Source organism: Macaca mulatta, chromosome 14, assembly GCF_049350105.2.
Source record: "Macaca mulatta isolate MMU2019108-1 chromosome 14, T2T-MMU8v2.0, whole genome shotgun sequence".
NCBI classification, from domain to species: domain Eukaryota; kingdom Metazoa; phylum Chordata; class Mammalia; order Primates; family Cercopithecidae; genus Macaca; species Macaca mulatta.
In genome coordinates, this window is record NC_133419.1 from 120,150,075 (window position 1) to 120,174,726 (window position 24,652).

At 53.1% G+C, this 24,652-nt stretch overlaps 1 long non-coding RNA gene across 1 annotated transcript in view; it reads left to right on the plus strand.

Annotated features, from left to right (window-relative positions):
- The window catches only part of LOC106993502 (uncharacterized), a 133,083-nt gene that overhangs the window by 103,145 nt on the left and 5,286 nt on the right, over nucleotides 1-24,652 (plus strand). The window contains exon 7 of the long non-coding RNA XR_013404341.1: nucleotides 1,126-1,292. This is a non-coding gene — a long non-coding RNA (uncharacterized LOC106993502). The remainder of the gene's footprint in view (nucleotides 1-1,125; nucleotides 1,293-24,652) is intronic.

Sequence of the window (24,652 nt, forward strand, 5' to 3'; positions counted from 1 at the left end):
TGGTGTTCTATTCAACTGTGGCTCAGCAGGCACCCAAGCCGCAAGCAGAGAATCCTTCCCACTCTTCCCTCTCCTTTCCTCAAGTACAGGGGTCTCTCCCGTGACCACTGCCACCCCAGACCTGTGGTAAATACTGCCTGGCTATGTTCAGTTGAGACCCAGGCTTCTTCAGTCAGCTTGTGGTGAATGCTGCCTGTACCTAGCCCCTCCCTTCTAGGCAGCAGGCTTCCCTCTGGCCCAGAGCAGGTCCAGAAATGCCATCAAGGAGCCAAAGTCTAGAACTGGGGACCCCAGGAGCCCATTTGATGCTCTACCCTACTTGGGCCTAGCTGTACCAGGTTCTTAGGATTTTCGGTTCTTATGAAGGTGCTTTTCTGTGTGGATAGATGTTTAATTTGGTGTTCCTGCAGGTGGGACGAATGCTGGAAGCTTCTATTCAGCCATCTTGCTCTGCCTCCCCCTCATTGTGTTTTCTTGTCTTTTTCTTTTTCTCTGAGATGGGGTCTTGCTCTGTCACCCAGACAAGAGTGTAGTGGTGTGATCACAGCTCACTGCAGCCTCCACCTCCTGGGCTCAAGTGATCCTCCCATCTCAGTCCCCCAAGCTGGGATCACAGGTGTGTGCCACCATGCCTGACTATTATTATTATTATTTTTTATTTTTATTTTTTGGAGACGGGGTCTTGCCATGTTGCCCAGGCTGGTGTTGGGATTATAGGTGTGAGCCACTGTGCCTGGGTCCATTGTGCCTTTCAATGACACATTTTAAAAAGTTTCCTGGCAGGTCCTTGGTTAAGGCTTCCTTCTGGGAGTTGCTCTTTCCATAAATCATGGTAAGGAGGTTGTGTCCTCTGAAGCTGAGCCCACCCCGGCCCTCCTGGGCATGCGGAGAGCAAAGCCTCCTCCCAGTTCCCTCAGGGCTGAGGGAGGGCTGGAGAGATGCATGTTTTAGAACAAGGGCATAGTCTGTCCCTTTGGGCTTCTCAGAAGGCCATGATCACAGTGGCTGTTTTCTGGCCTCTGGGTCTCCCCTTGAGCTGAGGAGGAGGAGATGTGGCCACCTGGTTAGGCTTGGAGATTCATGGCTTTTTCCCTGGATTTTTGAGGGTCTTATTTATTTTCTCAGGCTAAGTTCCCACCTGGTGGGAAGCACTGTGCAGGTTCCTGGGGATGCAGCCCTGCACAGCCCAGACTGGACTCCTTCCCCATGGGGCTTACAACACACGGGAGAGGCAGAGAGATTCAAGCGCACAGAAAAACACATGAAGATTCAGCCCTGTCATCTTGTGCTAAGTGAGTTCCACATAATTCAATTATAAAATGAAAGATTGTGTTTCTGTGAGCTTCATAAAAATGAATTATTTCTCTGTCACAAAAAGTAAAGATAGTGCAAATGACACTGTGCATTGTAGTCCTTACACTGAATTGAGAACATCTCAAATGGTCCTGAGGCCACCACTTTCTGGACATTGCATCTCCTGTCCCAAGACACGAGCTAGGGCTTTGCCTCCTCTAGACCGGGACTGGGTGCTGGCTATGGGAACAGCATGTGCAAAGGCCTGGAGCCTCCTCTGTGTCTAGCCTGATGGGTGCCAGGTGCGGACGCCAGGACCACTAGCATCTCCTGGGCAGCCCCAGCACCCAGCCTGGTGTCAGCATATAGTAGGGCTCACGGGTATTTCTGGACTGAGGGAAGCTCTAAGGGGAGGTGCTTAGGGCCCAGGAGGCAGGGCTGGCCTGGGAAACATCACTGCACTCCTTCCTGGCAGCATCTTCTCTCTTGCCTTGGCAGATGTTCCAGGAAAGCTGGTCCACGCCCTTCCCGCAAGCCTTAAGATGGCTGCCTTTTGCCTGCATTTAAATGCAGCGTACCAAATGTCAGTTGGCCACTGACTCATAACCTTTCTGAGGCCATGCATGCCTTTGAAATGCTTGGGAGAGCACTTCTTACAGAAAATCCGTATACTGCACCCACCCAGTTAGATATGGAGTGTTCTGGGGTCCTCTCCGCTGGCCTGCCTGCGAGGCTGCCCCACTGTACAGCCCAGAGACCCTGGCTCCCACCCCACCTGGCCCCTCTCCCTCCAGACTCTCTGATGCCTGCTGCGTCAGGTGTCCCAGCCTGCCCTGGGAGATCTCCCGACCAGGCTCTGCCTCTCTCCTGTGCCCACAGCTGGGCCCAGGGACAGTAGACAGTCAGACCAGCCCCACCTGGTAACTCAGGCTCCTAGACCCCAAACCTGAGGGGCTGCCGTGATGGCGCCCCCAATAGCTCTCCCTGTCTCTCCCTGGCTCTTCCTCCTCTGAGAGGCCTGGGAAGGTTCAGAGGCTCCAGATGCTGGAACACTCGCCTCCCTGCAGAGGCTCAGCCAGCCCTGCTCTCCCCTTCTCTGTGATCCCTGTGGTGCTGCCCCGCTTGCTGGCTTCTAGTGTCACGAATGCCTCTGCTTTCACTCCGTCTCCTGTCTTTGCTTTCTAGTCTGCACTGATTGCGACATTTCCACCACTCTCTTGTTAGAACCCTGGACTCCCTTACCCCTCTGCCTTTGCTGCTCCTGCCTGGTGAACCCCTAGCCCTAGATGGCCCCAAGAGGGTGTCCTCCCCAGCAACCGGTCTGGCTGTTCTTCCTGTGCTTCCCTCCGCCTTCCCTGTGCTCCTACGTCACCTTTCCTCCCTCACTACCAGGCTGTCTTCCAGGCTGTCTTCCATTTCCCAGGGACTAAGGGAGGTGAGAGGGGCAGTGGCACTCTGAAAAAAGACCAGAGGCAGCAGGGGGTGGGGGGAGGAAGAGACTCTGAAAGTGAGCAGTACTCAGCCGTACCCAGCAGGACTCAGGGGCCTGGTCGTATCCGGCAGGACTCAGGGTGTCCAGCACACCCAGCAGGACTCAGGGCCCCTGGCTGTATCTGGCAGGTCTCAGGGTTCTCAGCCGCACCCGGCAGGACTCAGGGTTCTTGGCTGTACCCAGCAGGTCTCAGGGTTCTCGGCTGTATCCGGCAGGTCTCAGGGTGCCCAGGCATACCCAGCAGAACTCAGGGCACCCGGCCATACCCAGCAGCACTTTAGAAATACTCAGCAGTATTTAGGGTGCTCTAGTGTGGACTTTGTCCCCCCAGTGCCTTGGGCTGAATTGCGTCCTCACAAAATTCACATATTGAAGTCCCAACCCCCAGCCAGGACATCAGAATGTGATTGTACAGTTAACCCGTGAACAACAAGGGGTCAAGGGCACCAACCCCCTTGTAGTCAAGACTCACATATGACTTTTGACTCCCCCCAAACTTAACTGCTAATAGCCTACTGTCGCCTGGAAGCCTTACCAATGACAAACAGTTGATGAACACATATTATGTATGCTATATGCATTACGTACTGTATTCCTACAACAAAGTAAGCTAAAGAAAATGTTATTAAAAGAAACACAAAGAAGAGAAAATCTATGTATTAGTTATTGAGTGGAAGTAGATCCTCATCAAGGTCTCCATCCTCCCGTCTTTGTGCTGAGTAGGCTGCGGGACGGGGTGGGGGGTCCTGCTGTCTCAGAGGCAGAAGAAAAACCTCATGTAAGTGGACTCACAAAGTTCAAACACATGTTGTTCCATAATCTCCTGCGTTTGCAGATGGGGCCTTTACCGAGGTAATTAGGTTACCATGAGGCCATATGGGTGGACCCTAATCCAATAGGACCAGTGTTCTTATGAGAAGAGGAAATGAGGGCATAGATTTGCACAGAGGAAAGCCTGGGCGAAGGCGCAGGGGAAGGCGCTGTCTGCAAGGCAAGGAGAGAAGCCTCAGAAGAAACCAGCCGCGAGGACGCCTTGATGTCAGACTTACTTCCAGCCTCCAGAACTGTGAGGACATTTTTGCTGAGGCCTCCCAGTCAGTGGTGCTGCGAGCTGGAAGAAACCTTGGAGGACGTCTCATGATCCATCCACTTCTGTTTACTGATGGGGAGACGAGGCCAAGAGCGGGAGTGCAGGGCCACAAAAAGGGTCAAAGACAGTGCTCCCAGGCCAAGGCTGGCTTCTTAGCCTGGGGGACGCCAGGACCGAGGTGCTGGAACAAGAGAAGCTGGGGGAGAGAAAGGAGGGGTGCAGGTGACTGGATTGTAACTATGACATGGTCCACATCGCTCTTCCTCCTGCGTTACATTGGCTGTTCCAGAGCTGTAGCCTGAGGACTAGGCTTTATTGCTGAACACAGTCCTGTATCCAGACATTTTGTTCTGTTCATGCAGCCCAAAGCTGCACTTGGCTGCTGCTGAGCATGGGGTCAGCCAAGATCCCTCTGGATCTATGTGAAGCGAGCCTTGCACCCAAGAGCCCACGAGGCCCTCCTCATGGACCCGGCCGCGTGGCAGGAGCTGAGGGCAATTCTCAGACCTAGAATCCTCACTTGCCCTTTTCAGGCAAAGACAGAGAATTGATGGACATCTTGAGGCTCCGTCCTTCAGTGCTCTGCGAGCCCAGGCAGCTGTCAGGAAAGGGACAAGACCAGGGACTGGGGATGTGGAGGGAAGGGGCAGGTTTGAGGAGATCCTGGGTGATGAGAGAGGGACTCTCCAGGCTAGGGCATAGATGCTCTGGGTCCGCCTATCCCAGCCTCTTCACTGTCAGTGAAGCCATGTCCGCTGCCCATGACAGGGAGCCTGGCTGTTACCATCTTTTGGAAGTTGGACGCCTGCTAGTGGCAGTGGCTGGAGCAATGCTACCGCCTAGTGGCCTGATCTGCAAGTGCAGTCAATGGATGTGCCAGAGATCTCAGAGCTGCCCTCTGGGACCCCCACCCCACCTCTCCTGGGGTCACAGACTGCCTTTTGGTCAGCCTGTCTTAGTCTTGTCTGTAGCCACCTGTCAGCCTGCCTCCAGCTGTGTTTACCTCGGCATGTCCCTTCCGTTCTGGCTCATGTTAGCCACTGCTCTGTGGCGTATCTCTGTGGCGTATCCCTCTTACCCTGTCTGCCCTGCTGGCTTGGGCTGGCTGTTCCTCCGTGTCTCATTCCATCAGTTTCCGCCTCACCCTCTGCTGGGCCCTGGCTCTTTATTCTGCTCCTCACCTGTTTTAGACTTGCTTCTTGCCCCCCATACCCCATCCCTGTGTGCCCGAGTTGGGATCATGCCTGGGGTCATGTCTGCCCTCTTATTAACATTGAAGCTGGTTCTTGAAAAATACAGAGGCTTTTCTGCTTTTTCCAGGATGAGTCAGGAACTCCTGGAGTGAGCAGGGCTCAGGCCTCACCCAGCAGTGACCTCAGAGAGGGTGTGCAAGGTCAGAGGAGCCTCTGGCTGAGCTCAGCACTGTGACAAGAGACTTTCCAAAATGCTTAAGGGTCTGGCCGGGGCTAGGCGTGCTCCAGCAGGTGTCAGGGAAGAAGAATGAGTGAGCTGGCTGAGTCGCCTGGCCCCACCTAATGTTGTCTCCTCCCTGAAGCCTCCCCTCCCTTCTGTGCTACCGCAGCTCTTAGGTCTGTGGCGTCCCATCCTGAAGCCACTGGTGCCATGTGATGATTTGCATTTAAATTAATTAAAATGAAATGAAATGAAAGACTCAGTTTCTCAGTCACACTAGCCACATTTCAGATGCTGAATGTTCACACATGGCTAGTGTCTATTGACCATATTGAGTAGCACAGAAGAGAACATTAGCCGCATCACGGAAAGTTCCATTAGTCAGCACTGTCTTAGAATAATCTTTGGAAAACCTCCCTTTCCTCTTATACTACCCTCAGAGGGAGGATAGGATCATGATGTGTCCATCTCAGGATCCCTGGGGTCCAGCATGTCAGGTTATATACATTTGTTGGCTGGTTGGCTAGATGGATATAAGGATGGATGGATGGATGGATGGATGGATGGATGGATGGATGGGTGAAGGGAGGGAGGGAGAGAGGGATGAGTATATGGGTGGGTAGATGGGTGGGTAGATAAATAGATGGATGATGGATGGATGGATGGCTGAATAGATGGATGATGGGTGGGTGGGTGGAAGGATGGGTAGGTAGAAGAATAGATGGATGAATGATGGATAATGGATGGATATATAGATGGATGGATACACAGGTGGATGGATGGGTGGGTGGGTGGGTGGATATATGGATGGATGGATGGGTGGGTGGGTGGGTGGATAGTTGGATAAATGAATGGATAGATGGATGGATGGGTGGATGGATGGATGGGTGGGTGGCTGGACATGTGGGTGAGTAGATGAATGGATGGATGGATGGATATAAGGATGGATGGATAGATGGAAGCTTGAATTCCTAAATTTCTATGCCATGGAAGTCCCAGGGGGACCCAGGAAGCGGGCAGAGTTGCCTCTGAACTGGCCAGGTGAGCTGGTTTGTGGAGATGTTGCTCTGCTCCAGGTTCTGCAAATGAACAGAGGGCCTTTGATGACCCTCAGCCTGAAAACTTGAACTTGTGAGTAGCTCTCAGGGGACTTAGAGCTACAAAAGCTTGAGGGTTTCTGCAGGTAAAGCGAAGAACTGAAGGGCCAGCTGTGGAGACTTCATGTTTCAGGGCAAGCACCTACCTGTGTCTAGGGTGGAAGTAGCCAAGGTGGCTGGGAGTGGATGAGCTGGAGGAAGGGTGGCCAGATCCAGACCTCAGGGATGGGCGGTCTGGGCTCACCCTTCTGCAGCTTGAACCCCAAGGAGCGGGGCCAGGCTTCTGGGAGAGGGATGAGGCAGCTGCAAGGCTTGAGTCCAGCTCAGTCCAGGGCAGACAGGAATTGAGGTCGATCAGGGAGGAACCCTTCCCAACACAAACCCTTACCAGCAGCTGGACCTGGACAGCCAGGGTGGTAGTGGTCTGACCCAGAGCAGGAGTCTGATCCAGCAGGAGCAGGAGCTCAGTGGCAGCCTCTGTTCTATCCCCGCGGGCTGCTCTCCATTCAGTACTCCCGAGGGCTCCTGAGCAGCCTTGCTGCCTTGTTCGGACTGCTCTGAAGGGAAAAGGATCTGCTCATCCCTGGGCAGGAGAGAGGGTGGTGCAGGCCACAATTAATTCAACAGACACCTGCTGAGCACTCACTGGCTGCCAGGCATGTGTCAGGGCTGGGGGTCTATGTTGAGGATGCCACAGTCTTGCCCTGGAGAGTACCTGACCCTAGCAGACGTCACGTGACCCAGAGCCACAGAAGAGCAGAGGAAGGAATGAGGAGGGCGGGACTGTGGCTTCGCAGGGGCACGGCTTGCAGAGACCAGTGTGCCAATTCTGCAGCCTCACTGTGCAGGTTCCACTTACAGAAAGATGGTAGCATCATGGGCAAATTACTTGGCCTTTTGTGACTCCTATTTGTTTGTTTGTGTTTTTAAAATCTACAATGAAGGGTAGTAATAGTGTGGAACCCATAGAGCTGTTGTGAGTTCATTCATGAGAATTGTTCAGAATGGTGCCTGATACACAGTAAGCATTATATAAATCCATGCTATTAGCATTATATAAATCCATGCTATTAATCCATTATGGAGCTACCTCTCTCACCTTTGGTTCTACTGGATTGATCAGATACCTTTTTCCCCAGGGAGGTAGCTGGAGGGGAGCAGCGGTGGCACGAGGGGAGGAGACAAAATGGAGGTTTGGGTGCTGCAAGTGTTCCTGCTTTTCTGAACCTCATCCGTTGTCTGGGGGTGAAGAGAGGTGGGCAAAGGGAAAGCCCAGGCATCAGGACCCGCCATGATCTCCAGGGACCAATGCATGGCATTGTCTGGGCTAGGGAGGACGCTGGCCTTCCAGGGTCCCCCAGTCCAGAGAGGGAAAGAAGCCCAAGAGGGCACAATGAGTTCTTTCCTTTTTATTTATTTATTTATTTTTTTGAGAAAGGGTCACCTTATGTTGCCCAGGTTGGAATGCAGTGGTGTGATCACAGCTCACAGCAGTCTCAAACTCTTGGGTTCAAGCGATCCTCCTGCCTCGGCCTCCCAAAGAGCTGGGATTACAGGCATGTGCCACTGAGCTTCGCCTTCTTTCCTTTTTAAATTTCCAAAGCATATGTACTCCATGTTACATGTACAAAAGGCATAGTTCAAAAAACATAAAAAGCACACAATGAAAGCCTCCCTCTGAAATCCCTTCTGCCTCATCAACCCCCCTCAACCTTTCCCGCAAAACCTAGTTCTCGAGATTAACAGCATTAATAATTTAGAGGGCATACTTTCCAGGCCTTATGTATATTTTAATAATCTAAACACACACGTGCATACATACCATTTTGTATAAAAAGAAAGGAAAGAAAATTATATAATATGACACACATTATTCTGCAACCTGATTTTCCACCCATGATATGCCATGGAAATCCTTCCTTTCATGTTAGTATATCTGGACCACTTCATGGCTTTTACTGCTTCAGAGTATTCTATCGTGTGGATGTATTATAATTTTTAAAAACCACTTACCCAGTAATGGACACTTACGTGGTTTCCCATCTTTGGTGATTGCTAACAATTCTGCCTTGAGCATCCCTGCCTATGCAGCTGTGTCTGCGTGCAAGTGTTTCTGAGACTGAATTCCCCAAGAGGAATTGCAGTGACAGGGAATGTGCATTTTAAAAGGCGATGGGTAGTAGGTAGGCATATTTTTAGGGTTTGTTTCAAACTCCCATGGGAGCCCCTGTATGTCCAGGGAGTGTGTGGGCCGTGTTATGGGGGGAGCACAATGCTGGTGACCCAGGTCTCCACACTCTCAGGCTGTTGGGCCCACTCAACATGGGATCGCCGCCCTCCAGCACATGTTTATTGCACCTTTGCTTCCTTCCCATGGGCCTGCCTGGGAATCCTCCTGAATCTCCCTGGCCCATTCATTTCCTCTTGCGGCGACATACCCGTTCTGTCTCTGTGCTCTTCCCTGGAGCCCCCATCTCTACTCTCAGCTGATGATGTAACTTCCTGTCTCACTGAGAAGATAGAAGCCGCCGGGAGAGAATGTCCATGGTCTCCACCCCCACGCCACCCACCTGCTTGCATCTGCCTGAGTCTTCTGCCTCCTTCCTGGGCCGAGGCAACTCCTCCACTTCGTATGACCAGATCTTAAAAAACAAATTGTTATTGAGACATAACTCATACTCCATGAAATTCATCCCTTTAAGGTGTACAATTTAGTGCTTTTTAGCATATTCACAGAGTTGTGTAACCTTCACCGCCACCTAATTCCAGAACATTTTCATCCCCACAGGAAACCCCATTCCCATTAGCAGTCAGTCCCCATTCCCCCTCCCTGGTCCCTGGAGACCACCGATCTATGCTGGCTCTGAAGCAATCTGGTCTCTCCAGACTCACCTGTTCTGGGCATTTCATATAAGTGGAGTCACACACCATATGGTCTTTTGCGACTGGCTTCTTTCACTTGGCATTTTGTACATGACTCATCCATGTTGTAGCCTGTATCAGAACTTCGTTCTTTTTTATGGCTGAGTAATATTCCATTGTATGGATAGACTTTATTTTGTTTATCCCTGCGTCAATTGATAGACATTGGGGTGGTTTCTACTTTTTGGCTCTTATAGACAAGGCTGTTATGAATATTTGTGTACACGTTTTTGTGTGGCTGTATGTTTTGAGTTCTCTTAGGTACACACTTATGAGTAGAATTGCTGGGTCATATGGTAACTGGCAGGTTTAGCTTTTTGAAGAACTGCCAAACTGTTATCCAAAGTGACTGTATCATTTTACATTCCCACCAGCAGGGCCTGGGGGTTCCAGTTTCTCCCCGTTCTTGTGATTGCCTGGCCTTCCATTCTAGCCCTCTGGGGACCGTGAAGTACATCTCCTCTGGAAGCACAGTCAGATCTTCTCACCTGCTTGAGGACAGCACTCTCATTTCTCCCCAGCCCCTCCTTCAACACGTTTTCCCCTTTGTATCCCAATCACCTGTCAGCATGGAGATAAGCTCTTATTTTTTCCCACCTTTAAAAAACTCTCTTGATCCATGGCCCCTCCAGCAAGCACCCCATCTCTCTTCTCTCTTTTACAGCAAAACCCCACAAAAGAATTGTCTCAACTTGTCTCTGATTTCTCTTTTTTCATTCTCCTTTGAACGCACTCTTGTCAGACTTTTGTCCCACTCTGACTGCAATCAAGGTCACCAGTGACCTCTACATTGCAACCCCAGGGGACCTTTCTCAGCCCTGACTTAAGGATCAGTGGCTTTTTACATGGTTGGTCGCTTCCTCCTCTTTTCTGACTCGGGTTCCTGGGAGCCCCTCTTCCTGGTGTCTTCTCCTTTGCTGGCTCCTCCTTCTCATTCTCCCCAGTTCCTCAAAATCTTCCTGATCTGGAAATGTCAGAGCGCCCTGGGGCTCAGTCCTTGGTCTCTCCGCTCTGCTTTCAGAGTGTCTGAGATCTCATCCAGTCTCACTCTGAATGTCACCCAAATGCTTACGACTTGCTGATGGTAGCTCCAGGCAGGGCCTCTCCTCTGAGCTCCACACTCATTTATCGACAGCCCCCTGTGACATTTCCCCTGGCAACTCTGACCACCAATTCCCAAACAGAACTCCTGGCTTCTCCCATTGAGCCTGCCAATCCCACAACTCAGCAAAAGACAGCACTGAGACAGCTTCTTTCTGTACCTAAGGCCAAAGGCTTGGCATCGTCCTTGACTCCTCTCTCTCTTATACCTGGGAGAATCCTGCCGTTTTTCACCTCCCCACTGTCTCTGCTACCCCAGGGCCAAGGTGCTTTGAGGTCGCAGTGGACTCCTAACTGATGTCTGTTTCCACCCTTGATCCCACGGTCTGTTCTCAACACAGTGCCCAGAGGGATCCTCTTAAAACACAAGTTAGGTTACGCCATCCCCCAGCTCAGAGCCTGGCCATGAAGCCACATGTCATGGAGGCCTCACAATGGCCCACAGGGTCCTTCAGGGTCTGCCCCTACTCCTGCCCTCTCCACCCTCCACATAATCCTCAGAGCCCTTTTCTGTTATTCAGACCCTCCAGGCAGGCCTCGGGTTTCACACTTGCTGTGCCTGCTGTCTGGGCTGCCCTAGCTCAGAAGTCTGCTCGACTCTCTCCTCGTCTCCTCCCAGGCTTTACGCAAATGTCGCTGCCTGGGTGAGACCGTGTCTGGCCACTTTGTGTAAAACCACAACCTCCCCGACACTACTCACCGCTTCCGGCTTTATTTTTCTCCTGGGTGCTTATCCCTCTAATACACTGTCTGTTTTATGTGTTGACCTTACTTATGCATTACCTCTTTCCCCCATTAGGATGTAATCTCTGCAAGGGCAGGGCTTTTAGTCTGTTTCTTCACTGCTGTATACCCAACCTCTAACATCACTCCTGTCCCAAGGGAGGTGCTGAGTCAATATTTGCTGGATGCCTGATCCAAGGCCTGCGGTCTGGAAGTTCTCCGACGGTGGAGCGGCCCCTACAGCCACGCCGCAGCCGGCCAGGAGGTGGCGCTGTGACTGCAGAAATGGCGGGCTCCGGCTGCCCGGCCGCTTCTCAGGAATGCACCCGGGACTCCCTGTTTCAGAGGCAACGCGCTGGGGGTGGGGGGCGTGGGGGTATGGCTGTGTGTGCCCCCAGGTCAACCTGCTACCTTTCTCATCTGCGGCAGGACTCCGGGGAACCTGTGCTTTTTTCTGGGCTGATAAGGGTCACTAACACCACCCTGATCCCAGGCCCGGTGACGTCTGCACGGGGCAGCCTCTGGAAGCCGAGTGGATTTGGTTGGACGCCGGAGTCTTTCCTGGGCCCTGGGACAGGGGTGGGGCTTCCCTGCCTGCCTGCTCTTGCTCTCAGCCAAGGGACCTGTCCTGCCCTGGCCTGCATCCAGCTCTGAGCCTCCTCAGCAGCTGGGAGAGGCCCTCGGCTCAGGGCTCCTTATAGCTGTCTTTTGGAGGCGCCAGCGAGGACACTGCTGTTCCTGACGCTGCCACTTGCCGGCTGGGTGACCTTGGGCAAGTGCTGAGCCTCAGTGTTGTCATCTGTTCGATGGGAGAGACAGGCCTGCCTTGACGGTCGTGGGGAAGGTTAGATACTTGTAAACCCTATTTGGTTCTGGGCAGAGGCGGAGCAGGTGCCCTCTGCCAGTGCCAGCTCCCATTGAGGCAGTGTGCAGTGCCAGGGCTGGCTGGGCTCTGGGGTCCGACCCAAGGGGCTGTCCCAGGTCCTGCATGTTCATGCACTCACTCAGACACCTGTGCAATGTGGCTCCTATGTGCCTGGTGCTGTGTAGGGGATTGGGGGAACCATAGGGATGAAAAAGACATTGCCCCTGTGTTCCAGAAGCTGAGAATTAATGGGAGAGATGGGAATAATCCTACGTGAGACAAAGTTAAGTAACAAAGATGAGACAAAGCACAAGAGGTGTGGGCAGGCTGCTGGTGATGAATACCCAGCGAGCAGGACAGACAGGAAGTGCTTCCAGCCCTGCCAGAGGAGCAGTGGGCTGTGTGGTCCTGGGAGGTCACTACAGGCTTGGGGCTGGGAGACAGGCAGAGATCATGGCCGTGGCTATGGAGGGAACCAGCCTGCAATGAGGCCCGCTGTGCCTCTTTCCCCCACTGACGTCCTCCCCCCACGGCCTGGTCTTGGGCTAGTTTCCAGAGGCTGCTCCTGACTGTAATCCAGGGTTCAGGCTTTTGAAAGGAAGGGTGGGCTGGAGGGCGTCTGCTGCCTGCCGGGGACTGGGACTGGGACTGGGGCTGGCACCAGCTGAGGCCCCCTGGAGTTTGACCTGGACCTTGCTCAGAGAAGGTTCCAGGGATGGTGCTGTCCGTGGACATCGCAGAGCAGGAAGGTGCCCTGAGCAGCACCTGGACCTACTGAGCATTGGTTGGGGTGGGGATGGAGGAGCTCATACCACCAGAATGGGGGGTCCTCCTCTGGGAACAGGGGTCAGTTAGGACACTTCTGCTGGACTCTGAAGATGGGGAGCGTGATGACGGACATCACCACTCTGCCTGCAAAGTCCTAGTGTAACTTCTGGGAAACAAAACTGCCAAGAGCCTGTGAAAGCCGCTACATTTAAGGGATGAGAAAAAATGCAGAGGTCGCGGGCACAGTCTCCTGGTGAGACTTCTAGCACCACGTCCAGTCATCCTGTGGCCCACTTTCCTCCCATGCATTTTCCAGGTTATGCCCAAGCAGGAAGCCGTCAGGATCTTGGGTTAGCATGGGGTGAGTCTTGGGGAGGGTGGAATGGCTCCAACACCCTCCAACCGTTTGCCTTCACAGACCTGTGGCCACCATCCCTGCCAACATCAGTGCAGTGCCCAGCCTGTGGCCAACTTCCCGTGCCAAATCTTAGACCTGCTGCCTCCACCCTTCCCCCCTCTTTTACCTTGGTCCTGTCAGTTTCCCCGAGGGGGTGATTGAGACAGCTGGGAAGGACCCAGGAGCCTGGGATGCTTCTCATCACCAGAGATCCTGCCCTGCCAATGCTTGCCCCTCCAAGCAGCTGTCTCTGGGTCTCCTTGCCAGGGAAGCTGTCATCTTGGGTGGCCCGGCCGGCACTGGGCAGAGCGGCTCAGGCTGGTCCTGGAGGGTCTACTGCCTCTGCCCCTCCCGCCCGTCTGGACTTGGTGCTCAGCTCTGCCCATGTCCTGGTGTGGCCCAGCTGCCTGCCTGGCACAGAGGACCACTGCTTGGTCTGTGGCTGGGACACGAGCCTGTTTGCTCCACTGCACCCTCCCTCATGGCACAAAGCAGAGCAGGCGCTCACTTAGATTAATTAATCTGCTGCCCAGCCTGCTCCTCCGACCCATCTTTTATTCATGGACAAGCAGCGCTCTCTGCTTTACTAGGACTTGGGCATCAATATTTCATCCTTGCTTCGCATGCCAGCTTCCTGCTCCCTCCCTCCCACCTCCTGTGGCTCTAGGACCCACAAGGTGCTAGGACCTGGGGCACACTGGCCGTGCCTGGCTCAGCCTGGATGCCAGGAGGGCTTCGTGGGCCTCTCGACTGCCTTCCACGCACCAGAAGCCTTTCTGAATCAGCAAGCTGGGGAGGCAAGGCAGAGTGGCCGGACATGGAGGAAGGGGTCCCAGGAATCTGAGGGGTGCAGGGGATCTGGTCTTGGGGAGGCTGGGGCTGGCTGGCCCAGTCTTGCCTTGGTGTTGCTGGGTTGTCAGGATCAGAGCTGAGGGCTGTGCAGTGCCAGGCACAGGTCCTAGCATGGAGTCCTTCCCCTTTCTACCACAGTATCTTGGCCAGTGCTCGTAACCCAGGTCTGTGGAGGGCCTTCTGGAGGGTCATGAGTCCTGGAAACACAAAACCAAATGTGATGTGTGTGCATGTGTGCAAGAGTGAGTGTGTGTGAGTGTGAGTGTGAGAGAGAATGGGGGTGAGGGTCCCGGGCTTTCACTGAGTTCCCAGCAGGGTCTATGAGCCATAAAAGGTCATAAGCCACATGATTCTAGGCAGGTCCAGCCTCCTCTTTTTAACATAGAAGGAAGAGAATTACACACTCAGGGAGCCCCAAGGAGTAAGTATGCTTGGCAATATGGGCGTTATGGGGGTACAAATACACACCCTGTGTGTGGGTGTGACTGTGTGTATGTGAGTATGAAAGCACGTGTAAATGTATGAATGTGAATGTGAGCATGCAAAATCATATGTGTGAGCATTTCGAGTGTGCAAGGGCGTGGGAGCAGCTGTATGTGAGTGCATGTGTATGAGGGTGTGTGTGCATGTAAGCATGTGTGTGTCTTGTGTGGTGGCACTGGGGTCACAGACACGCATTGCTGTCCTGTGCTGGAGGAGCCCAGTGCAGAGCTAATGAGGCAGTGACACTAAGGCGCTGGGGACAGATTGGGCCTCCCTTCCCAGGCTGGCAGTGCCCTCATCTCCGCGGGGGGCCTGCGGTCAGGGGGTGCCAGCTGGGCTGAGATGAAACCTGGGGAACTGCTCTGGCCCGGGCTGTACTGCGCAGGAGTGGGGACGGGGGTAGGGGGTGTGGGGAGGCAGCGGCAGCAAACTCCCCTTTGAGCTTAGTGTGGAAGCTTCATGAGGGCACCATGAAGCGCTGCACTCGCCGCTTTTCCTCACACCCTATTCCCAATCGGCCAGGAATTCCTGCCGCCAACCCTCCAGCTACACCCAGAACCCAACCAAACCCGCCCTGCCTCGGGTCCCTCCATGGCCCCTGCAGTCCCTGCTTAGCACAGCGGCTCTACCCTGCCTCTGCTCCTAGGAGAGCCAGGCTCTCAACTGCCCGGAGCCCAGACTGCTGCCCTGCAGGCCTCCCCACCGCCTGCACCTCGCTCAGGCATGCCAGCCACCCCTACCGCACACGCCTGCACACCCGCACACCCACACACTCTCACACCTGCATTCCCGCAGGCTCCCCCAGGGGCCTCTGCATTTCTGGCTCCCCACATGGCTACCTGGCTCCCTCCCTCACCTCCTGCAAGTCTGCCGCCTGACCCTGTACCTTTTATTTCCCTCCACAGCACGCATGACCTTCTCACACCCCAGTCCATCGCTCGTCCGTGTTATTGCACTGTCTTCTGCCAACACAACAAAAGCTCCCTGAGGGCAGGAATTTTTATGTTTTGTTCACTGATTCATCCTAGAGCAGTGTGCACTGGGAGGGGCTCAACACATGTTGGAGGGTGAATGAATGGGTGGATGAATAAATGAATGGATGAACTGCCCATCCCATTCCTCAGTGGCCTGTTTGGAACTACCCATGGGGGATGTATTTTTTTCCTCAGGCTTAAGGGCTAACGAAACCTTAGCTGTGTTGAAAAGCTGGTGTTCATTCATCAATGATTCGATATACTTACCGTGCACCTACTGTGTGCTGGGCACTGACCTCGCTGCGGCTAGAGGGTAATGAACACACAAGTAAACACCACTCCTTTCTCCCAGGGAGCGTTTGTCTGTTGGATCCTGAGGACCTTGTCACTGTTTTCCTTTCTGTGATGACTGCCCCCATGCCCAGAGCCAATTTTCTGAAATGTTCTGAGTACAAAAACATCCCCTCTGATCTCACCTCATTATTCTATGCTTCTTCTCCCTGTGTCTTGGTTGTTTTTGACAGAAAAGGGAAATTCATGACAAGCATGTGGAGCACTTGGTGGCCCAGTGCAGGCCTGGGGAGCTGCTGAGTTGAGGCGTTCTTGTTTCTCTCTGGAACCTCTCGGTCGCTACCTCTACCCCTCACCTCTGTCTCTGGGTCTCTGCCACCTGCCTCCTCCTTTCCTCCCTCCCGGACCTGCTTTCCCTCTCACTGGCTGAAGATGAGGCCCCACCACTCTTGCTTTGATGAAATCATCCATTTATGTGTTTAATCGTATAGTATTATATGCATTCTGTTACATGATTTCAAAATCTTTTGGCAGCAAAATATGCATAAATGACTGCTTATAGATGAATGCACGTGCACGTGTGTGTTTGCGGAGGGGGTGGCGCTGGCTCTCACTGGAGAAATCTCCCTCCCAGTACAGATGGAAGATTCCCTGGAGAGGAAGCTTGAGGTGACAGATGTCTTGCATTACAGGGGAGGTCCCTTGCTGCTGCTGCCCCTGACAGATCCCTTGGTTAACAGTCCATGTGACTTGCTCAGCCACAGCCTAGCATTGCTGGGTCTGGATATACTTTTGGCACCAATCTGTCACCTCCTGGTTAGCTCTCCCCTCCCTGACCCATCAGCCAGGCTTGAATGTCCTGGTCGCATTCCCAAGTGATGTCACTGGTCCTTTTGTCCTTGGCTCCCTGTGAGTGTCCAGTGGCTGGGGTGAGCCTGCCATCTGAAGCTTGGTGCCAGGAAAAGGGATCCATTCAAAAAAGGGTAAGGGAAACAGGGGCAACTGGCACAGAGAGCCAGAGATGGGGGACACCCAAAAGGGAGATTGAGAAGCTCCGGGGTGGAGTGGAAGGAACCAGGGAGACTAACACCAAGCAACCATGTGTCCCAGGGTATCCAGTCCACACCCACTCCTTCAGCACTGCAGCCTTGAACAGCATGGACTGTGGGTGTATGCTGGGTGTTGGGGCAGAGGGGTATGATAGACAGAAAAGGTGATTTTGACCTGAAAGTCGGGGCAGAGGCACCCCTAGCCTCCCTGTGGGTCCTGGGTCTGGGGTTCTTACTCTGACACTTAGCCCCCCTTTTATTCCTTGTCCCCCAACTCCCACAAGGTACATTCTGGTTCAGGAAGAGGAGTCAGTGGGAGGAGAAGCAGCTTCCTCGGTGTCATGGCTGAGGCTGTAAGGGGCTAGTCACGTGCCTTTGAATGCCTTAAGCAACCTCTCTGTGCCTCAGCTTTTCCATCTGCACACTGGAGATGATAACAGTACCTGTCTTAGAGGATTGTAAGAATTAAGTGAGTTAACAAGAGAAAGAATTCAGCAGAGTACCTGCACACAGTTAGCCACTGCATAAGAGTGGCCACTATTATTGTCATTTGAGGAATTCTAGAAGTTCTCCTCAACCCTGTATCTCCACCACACATGCATAGCCTGAAATTCCTCCTTCACTTATCTCTTGGAATGATAATTGTATTAGTCCGTTTTCATACTGCTATAAAGAACTGTCCAAGACTAGGTAATTTATAAAGGAAAGAGGTTTAATTAACTCACAGTTCCTCATGGCTGTGAAGGCCTCAGGAAACTTACAATCATGTTGGAAGGCGAAGGGGAGTCAAGCACCTTCTTCACAAGGTGGCAGGAAGGAGAAGCTCAGCCAAGGGGGAAGAGCCCCTTATACAACCATCAGATCTCATAAGAACTTACTATCACGATAACAGCATGGGGGAAACTGGCCCCATTATTCAGTTACCTCCACCTGTTATCTCCTTGACATGTGGGGATTATGGGGATTACAATTCAAGATGAGATTTGGGTGGGGACACAAAGCCTAACCATATCAATAGTTCTTCAAAGGCACCTTGAACAAAACTCAGACTAGCACTTGACAACACAGTGTGAACAGGGTTAAGAACAGGGACTTGAGATCTTGGCAGCTGTGTGCCTTTAGGCAGTTCCATGGCCTCTCTGAGCTTTGATCCCTTCTTTTTAGATGAAATGACAATAGATCCTCCTGGAAGAGTCTTGTGAAGACAAAATGAAATTACGCACTTAAGCACTCAGCATAGGGCATGGCACGGCATGAGTGGTCAGCAAACAGCAGCTGCATTCTTTACAAGGCACCTGCACCTGCATCATCCCATCTGATCCTGGCCCCAACTCTGGAGGTGGCCTCGCTTCCGGGTGAGAAGACTGAAGCAGAGAGAGCAGTGGCATTCGGAGCAGGGCTGGAGCTCGGGCCCCCTGGCTCAGGCTGGTGCTTTCTTGAAGGGGTGACCTTCAGAGGCCTGGCACAGATGGCATAAAGGGAGCAGTAGATGTCCTGGATGTCCTGTCTCTGACCTGAGACCTGTAGGGACCTGGAGGCAATGGAGAACATTCCTGGAGGAAGAGGGGCATCAGGAGACAAAGTGAGACTCTTACTTCACAGGTTTGCCCGACTCTCTCTAGCCACAGGCTCCCCCTGTTCCCCCAAGTCTGCCCTCTCCTGCATCATCCTGGACTTGGCCTCTGGGCTTACGGAGCCCTGGAGTAGAGCCTGTCTGGAGGAATGAAGCCCGGTGCTGCCCTAGTCCAACTGATGCCTTCAGGCCTCTGCAGAACTCAGGAGGGAGAAAGGCTGACCAATGAGGAGGCCCGCTTTAGACTGTTCTCAGTTTTTACTGAAATTGCAAGGGCGAGAGGTTGGGGAGGGGCAAGACAAGTAAAAAATAGCCTCATTTGGGCTGAGAAGGGGAGAAAGCAATTTCCTTCTGAAGTCTCTTTTCCTGATTCTTGAAAGATGTAATTTGGAAATGTCCTGGTGGCTCTGGCTGGAGTGTGGGCCAGACCACCCATAAAGCATGGAGTGGGGACCTAGGGGTGGGGAGCAGGGAAGGCCAGTGGAGGAAGGGGACAAAGGTCTTGCTGATAGTTTCGGCCCAAGCCTCAAGGACAGGTCAGCCAGGGGGAGATGCGGTAAGAAGGACTGTCAAGGCACAGAGGACAGCTGAAGAGTGAGGTGGCAGAGTCTGACTCGAGAGAGGAAGAGGATCTGGGGATCCTGATGGACCAGGCTGGTGGGGCAGATACACTGGGGAGAATTCCAGGTCTGCCTGGGGTAGGAGGGTGGCCCAGTACCTAAGAGAGGTCCATGCTCTGGGGTCTGTATCTCAGGACATTTCATGGGGCAAAGGCACAAATCCATCCTGAAGGACTATGCATCCTCAAGTTTCTTTGCTGGAAAGTCATCTGGGTGCTGGGCAATCTGGTGGAAACTTGGAGGCTTATTCAGAGCCTGCAGGAGAAGCAGGGCCCTGGCATGGGGTGGTAAAGGGGCACAGGGGAGCCTTGACACGCCCAGGGTTCCTCTGCTTGTCGTCCTTTGGAATCATGCTCCAAGTTCCTCCACAGCCTCTTCTGCAGCCCTGCCACCTTCCAAGCCACCATGGTGTGGCTCTGAGGGTCCCAGCTTGGGGTGCAGCATCGGCCCTATGAGAAGGCAGAAATGAGACCCACCAGCACTTCAGGGGCCTCCCTGGGACTTGTCCTTCCCTCTGACATGATGCTAACTCCTTGTCCTGAAGCATCAGCTCATCACCCCATCCTTCAACTAACCCATCAACCAGCCAAGTCCACCAGCCAACGAGCCAAGCCACACCCCACTCACCAATCCACCGGCCACCACTCTACCTGTTACCCTACACCCTGCCATGCCACCAACTCAGCAAGTTTCTAAGAAACATACCAATGCACCAACCAGATAATCTACCAACCAGCCTATTCTTCCACCATCTAACCACCCCACTAACTAGCCTATCAGCTAACTCACCAACCAACTCATTACCACACTGTCCAATCAGGTGATAGAAGCTACACAGTGCTATGAACAGAAAGGTTTAATATAAAGAATTATTAACTATAACAGGAAATCACCCACTAACCATGACAGGAGATCACCCAGTAACCGTGACTGGAAATCACCCACTAACCGTGACAGGAGATCACCCACTAACCGTGACGGAGATCACCCAGTAACCGTGACAGGAGATCACCCACTAACCGTGACAAGAGATCACCCACTAACCATGATGGGAGATCACCCAGTAACCGTGACGAAGATCACCCAGTAACCATGACGGGAGATCACCCACTAACTGTGACGGAGATCACCCACTAACCGGGACAGGAGATCACCCACTAACCGCGATGGGAGATCACCCACTAACGGCGACGGGAGATCACCCACTAACCACGACGGGAGATCACCCAGTAACCGTGACGGGAGATCACCCAGTAACCGTGACGGGAGATCACCCACTAACCGTGACAGGAGATCACCCAGTAACCGTGACAGGAGATCACCCGCTAACCGTGACGGAGATCACCCGCTAACCGTGACAGGAGATCACCCGCTAACCGCGACAGGAGATCACCCACTAACCGCGACAGGAGATCACCCACTAACTGTGACAGGAGATCACCCAGTAACCGTGACGGAGATCACCAACTAACCGTGACGGGAGATCACCCACTAACCGTGACGGGAGATCACCCACTAACCGTGACGGGAGATCACCCACTAACCGTGACAGGAGATCACCCACTAACCGTGACAGGAGATCACCCAGTAACCGTGACGGGAGATCACCCACTAACCATGACAGGAGATCACCCACTAACCGTGACAGGAGATCACCCACTAACTGTGACGGAGATCACCCACTAACCGTGACAGGAGATCACCCAGTAACTGCGACAGGAGATCACACACTAACCGTGACAGGAGATCACCCACTAACTGTGACGGAGATCACCCACTAACCGTGACAGGAGATCACTCACTAACCGTGACAGGAGATCACCCACTAACCGTGACAGGAGATCACCCAGTAACTGCGACAGGAGATCACCCAGTAACTGTGACGGAGATCACCCACTAACCGTGACAGGAGATCACCCAGTAACTGCGACAGGAGATCACCCAGTAACTGTGACGGAGATCACCCACTAACCGTGACAAGAGATCACCCGCTAACTGTGACAGGAGATCACCCACTAACCGTGACAGGAGATCACCCACTAACCGTGACAGGAGATCACCCAGTAACTGCGACAGGAGATCACCCACTAACCGTGACAGGAGATCACCCAGTAACTGCGACAGGAGATCACCCGCTAACTGTGATGGAGATCACCCACTAACCGTGACAGGAGATCACCTACCTAAGCAACACTTCTGCCTCTAGGGCTGAGGCCAAGCATTGAAGGCAGTAAGAAACCTGGAAGCGTCTTCCCGCAACCCCAACATCCAGGACTGAGACCCAAACCTTGTTAGAGAAGGTACAGCCGAGGTGTCCTGGCAGCAGGAAAGTTTGCTGAAGCGCCGGTGCCAGTGGAACTCTCTGGCAGGCCACTCTCTGGGCTGCTGCAGGAGGCTGGATGCTGCGGGACACCTCACTGCCGGAGCCTGCAAGAGAAGCCCTTCCTCCTTCTGTGCTGTTCCTCCAGCACCGTCTCCTGGGAAAGCCGAACATACAGCCAGCTGGTTAAAGAGAAATATTGACAGGGTCTAGCTCCACGATCACAGACCAGGCCCTGGAGAGTAGATCTGAAGCTGAGACACAATTCGGTAATAACTGGCACACCTGTTCTCTTGCTTCCCCACCAACCCTGCAAGCCACTAACTAATACGCCATTCATCTACCAAGCAAGCAATCAGCTAACAAGCCTACCCTTCTGCCATTTCACCACCCCACCAATTGCAGTCCTCTGACCAGAATACCCATCTACCCACCTACCTGCTACCCCAGCAACCCAGTTTTCTTGAAAGTTCCAGGCACTGTGCTGAGGGCAGTGAGGAATACAGCAGTGAAAGGGAAGTCTGCACCCTGAAGGAGAGACACTCATTTATTCAAATTGGGCGACATATGCAACCTATGCCTATGATTTACTCTGGGCCGACAAGGCTCTGTTTCATGCAGGTGACATCCATTAAATGGACAAACAGTGGGCAGACAGCATGCTCTGAAGCTAGTGGTGGGAGAGATCACTGCGGCCTGATGGTAGGGAGCAGCCTCGTGGAGAAGGGAAGTGATCTGGGCATTGAAGAATGAGCAGAGTAGAGATTCCGATTTGGAAAAGGAAAAGAAAGGCACGGGGGCAGGAATGTCTGGTATCTGTGGTGCGAAGGAGGACTCGGCACAGGGAGACTTGCTCACAAGAAGGGCTCACCATGCTGGGGGGGCCACAGGCCCCAGCTGCACGGGCCTGTAGGGAGCACACGTCCATTTCGTCGGTGACAGGCAAGAGCTGTCACACCCCTAGGAGAGGCTGATCCTATCACCAGCTTCTTTCTCAGGCAGCGAAGGGGCTCCTCCTTTTCATCAAGGGCTAAACTGCAATTCTGAAAAAAAAAAAAAAAAAAAAAAAAAAAAAAGAGGCTCACCCAGCATCAAGCAGACATCAGAAAAAACTTCCAGTCCAGACCAGCAGGAGGCTCAGGAATGCGATTCTTCCAATTGTCTGGGGTGGCTGAAATATTGACCTGCTCAGAGGCAGGGGAATATCTGCAATGACCCTTCCTAACCCTGTTGTTAAAGGGCTCCTTGTGGCTCAGGTCCACCTGCTCCCAGGCTTCCATCAGCCCAAGTGCCATTAAGTATCTCAGAATAAAAATCTGACTTCAGAATCAATTGATGGAGAGAGGTTCTCCAAACATTCGCCGGCGAAGGTAATTAAATTCCAATCGGAGAAGATGGAGCTGTGTGACGGGGCGGTGGGGGCAGCGGCTGGCGCCTGGCTGCTGAGCAATGAAATCACAGGCGTGCGCAGCCCAGAGCTGGCAGCGGCACAAAGGAAATTGGAGCAGTCAAATATTTCCCTCCTCGTTGAGTTCCATTTACATGTTTATAATAGAGGTTCTTAAGGCCCTAATGAGAAGGCTGCTCATTGCAGGCAAGAGGATGATTAAGGCTCTGCCAGACGAGATCAGGGACAGGAACAAAGGCCTGTTAATTACTACAGAGGGACAGGAGGAGCGCCAGGCTCCAGCTCGCTGCTGCCCCAGAGCCTCCCCAGCCTGGTGCCTTCCGGTTCACTGTGGCTGCCTCACCTTTGCTCCCAACCCAGGTGACCTCCCAGGGTTGGGCTAGATAGATTCCCTAGAGCTAGAGTCAGGGGTTCAGGGACCATTCCCACTTTCCCTCCCTGGGGGGTGATTTCAGGCAGTGCCCCTGGCATATGCAGATTTGTCCTGCAAAGGTGCCCTGTTGGGGGACATGGCTCAGAGGAAGCCACACTGCTGAACTGCTTGGCCACCCCCTGAACCACAAGGTTCACCTGCCCACCAGGGGGCTGCTCACTTGAGTTTCCAAGCCCTAGAGGGAGGACCACCCTGGGCGGATGACAAAGCCCCTCTTCCCAGCCCTCAGGGCATCCAAGAGACACAGCGCTACCTGTGGAGACCCAGGCCAGAATTAGTGATGGATGATGTCATCTGGTACGAAGGCAGAGGGCTCTTGCCAAGTTGATTTTAAGGCCTTTCTAGCAACTGGAGTTCATGGTATGGTGGAAAAAGTATAGGCTTTGTGTCAACAGGCTTAGGGTCAGGCAGACCTGGGCTCAAATCCCAGGTCTTCTGTTTGCTAATGAGGTGCCCTGGACAGGTTATTAACTTCTCTGAGCCTCAGTCTGTTTATCAGTTAAAAGGGGGTAATACCTACTACACTTCGGCTGGTTTTATGATGCAATGAGATAATGTTGAGTAGGTCTGGCACAAAGTAGGTGGTTCGTTCATATTGGTGACCTTGTCCCCTATTCTGTGGGGCTGGGTTGGTATGCTTTAGAAGTCCTGCCCATCTATGACCTGCAGGACATGGGGCTGAGTGTGGGCAGTATCTGGTGTCCTTTACCTGGTGCTGCTCTGCAGTGCCTCTTCTTGTGACATGGCATCTGGCACTATTGAAGGAAAAGAGGAGATTGTCTGGCCAGGGCTGGGAGGAAATCAGACTGTGCACTGCTTGCCCAAGTGCCCCTCACCTGTGTCCCACTCTACCCCTGAGGCCTCCAGAGATGAGGGGAAGAAGAGAGGAGGGAGAGGAGAGTCATACGTTTGGGGAGCTGCCTGATTTCTCCACGAGAAAGAAAAATCAGAGAAATAAATTATGCCACGCAAAGTGGAGTGAATCTGGGAGTCAAGAGTCGAATTTGAAGAACTTTAATTTTTAGGAAAATGGTCATCTTGTAAAGGCCCAAACCAGAGCTTTCTCAACTAGAATCCGATTTTAGGCCCAGGGGATATAGGGTCTAAGAGGAGAACGATTCTGCGGTTAACACAAAGACCTAAAGATGAGAGATCCCCAACTCCCTGGAGGATATGGTGCCATCTTGGTCTTCCCGGGGTCAGCGTTGGCAGCTGGGAACATCTCAGTGGCTTCTTGGCTTACTAAGGTGCTTCCCTTGGAGCTGTCCACGGTGCTGGCCTCAAAGCCTACCTGGCCCTGGCTGCCTGGCCACACCTACCTCTCCAGTTGGCTGTCTGCCAGGCCTGTCACCTGCAGAGCTTCTGCCCAAGTCCACAGCACTGAACCTTGCTGCAAACCCCAGGATTTTCAGACACACCTGATGCTAAGATGCATTTTAGCTCGAGCCTTAGGGCTAACAATAACCTAGTCCCTAGAGTCCACCTTAA